The sequence below is a fragment of the Corapipo altera genome, unplaced genomic scaffold, assembly GCF_003945725.1.
Source record: "Corapipo altera isolate COAL_440 unplaced genomic scaffold, ASM394572v1 66, whole genome shotgun sequence".
Taxonomy (NCBI): Eukaryota; Metazoa; Chordata; class Aves; order Passeriformes; family Pipridae; genus Corapipo; species Corapipo altera.
This window is the reverse complement of record NW_020884924.1, coordinates 5,308,326-5,314,325: the sequence shown is the minus strand read 5'-3', so window position 1 is coordinate 5,314,325 and position 6,000 is coordinate 5,308,326.

Genomic DNA, 6,000 nt, shown 5'->3' with positions numbered 1-6,000 from the left:
AATTACTCAAAATTACACATAATTTGTGTTGTGGTTGTTCACTTCTCTAACAGTAGGAAAACACTTTACAATCAACTCTGGATGATAAGATTTAATAAGAGCTTTCAGGCTTTCAGAAATTTTTATCCTACTCATCTGTTTTGAGTTGTAAATGCCACATTGACTTTTGGTTTCTTCAGTGGTTGGACAGCTGGCTGAAAAGTAAATAAGAGTTTTGAATATATGGAAATCATGAAATGAAAATTTCTTGGATTAGTAGCAGAGATAATTTTCTGTTGTGGGATTGTATTTCTGATTTAATCTATAGATGTGTTTATATTATCAGTAAAGAATAATTTTGCACCTCAGCTATAGCTCAAAATTCTATTGCCCACCTGCCACGTATGCCATAGCCATAATTTACTAAGTTTCAAGAGGAAGTCTGCTTAGATCAATATACTGCTGGGACAGGTTACCATTTCTACAGTGATTTCTTTTGAAATCTTCATAATTTTTAAAACTTCTTTGTGCTTCTATTTATTTGTAAAAAGCCTTATGACTATTCTGTAGTCATAGTCTTTGCAGAATTTGCAAAACCCTTTGTAATCTCAGGACAAGAGCACAGTCTACAGGCAGAATATGCATGTTTTTCCTTCCCTCTAGTGTACATCTTGCAAGATCATGGTCAGTAGGCACAAGATTGAGGCTATTGAAAGTACGTACCTCAACTAGCGACTTTTCAGTTTGAGAATGTGTCTCCAAGATGAAAGTAAACAAGAATTTTCTAAATCAAAAAGCTGCTCAGAGGTTGGAATAGGTCATGTGCAGGCTAGGGCTCTGTTTATGTTACCATTAAAAAGTCACTTGATTGCTTTGTAACTAATTTTTTTCTACTTTTTTCTTCTGTGATACCTATGATCTTAAGAATATTTGGTTGAGGAGCTTCGAAAAGAAATGACCTTGCCAGACAGGTTGTCTCCCTTTGACTGCTCCAAGAATAATCCATGCAAAAACGGAAACAAATAATGCCAAATAACCCATTATGTGTTAGCACAACTGCTTAGAAGAAGAGTAACTTTTTTATTCTGAGCTCGGAAACACTTATTCTGTAAGTTCATGCTGATACATGCTATATCTCAGGAATGCAATATGAAGGTTATGAAGCTGTAAAAATTCTCCTGTCTGGAGGCAAATAGCTCTACACTTAAAGGAGAAGGGGGATTCTTGTGTTTCCTGCTTTCTTCATCTTAACTGATTTGAATGATGACCAGGTTAAGGCAATCTGGGGCAATTAGAAACACATTGGGTACCATCAGTGGCTGTGCTGCCATTCAGTGAGACCTTGATAGGCTGGAGAACTGGACAGAGAGAAACCTAATGTGAGGTTCAACAAAGGCAAGTGTAGGGTTCTGCACCCAGGGAGGAATAACCCCAAGTACCAGTACAGGTTGGGGGTTGACCTACTAGAGAGCTGCTCTGTGGAGAAGACCTGGGAGTTTCGGTGGATGACAAGTTGGCTACGAGCTGGTAGTGCGCCCTTGTAGCCAGGAGGGCCAATAGTATCCTGGGGTGCATTGGGAAGAGTGTGGCCAACAGGTCAAGGAAGGTAGTCCTCCCTCTCTACTCAGCCCTACTGAGGCCACATCTGGAGTACTGCGTCCAGAAGAAATTATACCAATCATAGAACTGGTCTATAGGTACTAAGATGTGAGTTTGAAAATTCATATCCCCCAAGAGTCCCATTCCTCAATGGTGAGCTTAATAAAGAATGAGATCTGAAAATGATATTCAGACAGTGTACTGTCTCCTACATCAGCTCTTAAAAAAATCACATGAGTTTTTAAAGTCATTGTGAAGTGACTCTCTTCTACTTCCTCCACCATATTACTCTAATGTCTCTTGGGAAATACAGTATCAACATTGCACTGCTGCTTCTGGTCAGAGTCAGTGGTGCAGATGGCCTGATGTGCCTCTGAGACCAACAGCAAAATATCTTGCATGTCGGTGAGGGCAAGGTCTTCAGAAGAATGACAGAAGAAAGTAAAACTGAAAACCTATCCCTAAAGTCTTAGTTTGGCAGTGAGACTCCCCAACTTCTATTGTTTTCCTTGGATCACAGCTCTGACTCCACTTCAGTTTCACTGCTGTCCCTGCTAATTTTCCTCTGTCTGTTTAAACAGGATGGACTGATACAGATTATTACCGCATTACAGTCCAAATGAGAGGCAAATCACTGACCTTTATGCATGAGAACAAACCCCTTAGGTGATACAGCTGTTTTGCAGCAGTGGCTATCTTGGAATACTCTGATGGCATATGCATTGCCCTAAGAGAGACAGGGCACAACTGAGGGAAAGACAGCTCCTCCTCTTCTGAATGTTGCAGATGTCAGCAGGCACAAATTAGGATGTCTTGAACAGACCCACTACCTGTTTACACATTGGAGAGAATGTAGAGAGAATGAGGAGAGAATACATCAAGGGCTATTTCTCGAGCAGGATGCAACGGGCTGCATCACATCCTCACACACAGGAGGAAGGAGAGCAACAACATTTTTAACTTGCGACTGTACAGGTTTCCTCACATGCCATCCTCAGTTTTTACTGAACCTACCTTCTCTCTAAGATGGCATAAATCAAAGTGATGCAACCCAACATCACTTTAGTAATAAGACCCTGGCAGCACAAAGGCAAAAGCAACTGAATATCCTCAACTTTGAATTTGTTCAGGTTAGAACTTTTCTGGAATCTGTAAGGCATCACTCTTTTACATGCCTCCTTTCTCTTAATCATGGCCAGGATAAGTAAGATGTGGTGCATATGCAGAACAGACTTCTGTGACCTATTTGTCCCTCCAGTTTGTTGGTTCCTGGGAGATGAGCTGAGACAGCAGGCAATGAAGCAGGTTCTAGCTTGTGCTATGTGAAAACTGCATCAAGAAAAACCCAGGGACAGATAAATAAATCATATTTCAAGGTGACCAAAATATAACTTCTGAGTCCCCCAAGGATTTGTGTCACAACTGGCTTTAATGAATGATCTAAAAGGGAATTTTAGGCAGCAAATGTGATGGTAGCACTAAATGATTAAGAGCAATAAAAGCTGGAGAAGAAATGACAAAACAAGAGGGACCTAATAAAGCTGGATAAATGGGCAGAGCAGCAGCAAATGAAATGCAATGTTGCAAGAAAATTTACCATAAAAAGAACAATGTTAACTCTTTTTGTGCATTCTTGAGTTCTACATTTTACTTTGGAGGGATCTGGACTCTTGATAGACAGCTTAACTAGAGCCTAGGTGTGATGACCAATGAAGTATAAGAGATGACAGCTAACGCAATCTACCTAGACAAGACAGAGATAGGTGAAAACATCATGACAGAGAAAACATCAGAGACTATAGTATTCACTATGGTAACTTGTATAGCCAAATGTAGAGCAGAGGGCTTGAGAATGTCATGCCTAGGGCCAGACTTTGAGCAGCAGAGATGAATTCCCAGAGGCCAGGCCATTAACTGAGAGAGAAGGAACTCCAGAGAGGCATAGCATTATACAGATGGTCAAGATAGGGGAAATGAATCACTCTTTGTATATCTATGTTAGTTAGCATTTAGAGGGGTTGCTTAGCCCATATGCTCAGTTTTTAAGTGTCTGAAATTAGTAAAATGACTTGCACACACTGTTATTTTTTCCCCTGAACCACTGATTTTTCAACCACAGCTGAGACTACGGGATTGTTCCTTTTGTTTTTTTCCTGAGAACTGGCAACTATGGAAAAAAATGTCATCAGAGGTACAAAATCAAATGAATAGTGATAGAAGCTCTATGTGCTCAAACCAACTTTGGAGCACAGGTGGACTGGGGACATTGGTGAGTGCATGTGGGATCTTATCCTGGCCCTCTGACGTTTCTGACCAGGGCAGTGGGTGGAGTGTGGGTCCCATGCATGACTGTGACTGTCACTTGGGGGTGTCTGGTGTCATGGCAAAGCCCAGTCCCTCCACCATGGCAGGCTGAACTCCCTGGCTGTTTGTCATGAGCAGGTTTTATGTAGTGCTGCAAATGTTCATGTACATGGTCAGGCCTGCCCTTGAGGAACCCCTGGGCAGGAGGCTGAGGACCTCTGTGACCAGCTTGCTTGTTTCACTGACAGCCTGTGGCATCATATATTTCATTCGGGCTTAGAGTCTTCTCCCCTCTTCTACTTTGGGCTTGCTGGGCCCTCATATGTCTGAAAATGGATCTTGTCAGTAAAAGCAGAGGGTTCTTCAGTTTTGTTTGTTGGAGTGTGATAGATGCAAGTGCTGGTTGTTTGCATAGACATTTCACAGACTGCAAAAACACTGTCACCTGTTCCATAAAACAGGGAAAAAAAAGCGCCAGTCTGCCAAGTGCCTACTAAACACCAGCTGGTAAGTGTCACAACGTCAAGCTGTGCAGCTATTGACTGTGCTCACAAGTTAAGGCAAACCTGAGGACAATCAGACAGCCTAACGGTAACACGCAGCTTAGGAAGGTGGACTAAGAACCCACTCTTCCTGCAGGCTCCCCTGTGGTGTGAGTGCAAGCTCCTAGCAAAAGGGATGCTGGTCCTTCCACATCAGGTGATACGCAGCCTGGGAAGCTGGTCCCAGCTGCTGCATAGCCTGTCTTGCAGAGACCACTTCTGGGGGCTTCTGTGGAGTTGAAACAGACCGTGAAGTAGCTCGTCCTGGGAAATTCTCAGTAAATGCAGAAAATTGAAGGCAATATGATGCTGGAATGTATTTTTATGCCCCATCCTCTCACTCTGCTTACAATAGGAGAATTAGACCATCATGGTATCAGGTTATGAAGAACTATCTGGAGGCATTTTTGTTACTGTAGGCTGTGACTAGAGGGAGAGACAGTAATGATCTGAAAATACCAAACCATAGCTCTACGGAGGAACAAAGTCATCTATGTGTATTGTAGGTTTGTATGGGATCAAGGCATAAATGCCTAGTACTTCCCAGGGAAGGCTTTCAGCACTGAGTGTATTGATACAGTGGAAGACTGCCTAGAGAGGTTACAGAGCCTTCACAATTGGGGGTTTTATGAATAAACAGTCATCTGCGTAAAAAATATAAAACTGATGTTTAATTCAGACAGGAAAGTAATGGAATAGATGTCCTTCTACCCTATGCTCTGTGATTTCTGTTGGTGGCAGGAGGCAAGAAAGCTCTTGAAGTCTCTCAACAGTGGTTTTGTGTCCTGTACACCATTTCCTTAGTCATGGTGGTTGCAGTTCTTTGTCTAATGTTTTAAAATCAATATGATATATGAAGGTGAGTGCTACAGTATGAGTAAAAGAATCATTACCAAATAATTTTCAGTGCTACTTCTGCAATGGTGTAAAGCATGTTCAGGTGATAAGCAGAACCCATGGTATATTATGTTTGTGAAGGAACAGATTTTCATCTTGTCAGATAAGCAAATGAGAAATCACTAAAACCCTTTTCCATGGTGGGTGCATGGTTCTCCAGGGATGCATGACTTTGTATTGAGTCTATGGAAACAAGGAACCAGTCTTAAACTGGTACAGTCTACGATGAGACAATGTAGAGACTGCAGTGCACATCTGCAACAGAAATGGAGCATGGTACGCCCATGGTAAAAGTATGGTTAACTGGGTGGTTTTGTCTGCATGTCTCTTTCCTGGGCAATTTGAGGTAGAGAGATTCCTTAGCTAGAAAGAAACCTGGAATTTCATTCCAGACTGTTCTGCTTTCAGAAGCCCTTTGCCACTTGCCATGAAATTTGTGTTAGTGTCATTTCCCTAGCTCTTCTTGTTTACACATGCAAACAAAACCAAAAGATAAGATCCAGGCACAAAACTTTGATTGCAGAGTAAGAGTGATCATAAATGGCTATTTCATCTTACAGTCTTTCATGTCTCTGAATGCATGACACTGTGTCAGGGCTATGTAACTGGTTTCCAAATTTATCAATGCCTCAGCCATAATGTTTCAAAAAAATCAGCCAAGATTTTTTTTTGGCTTCAG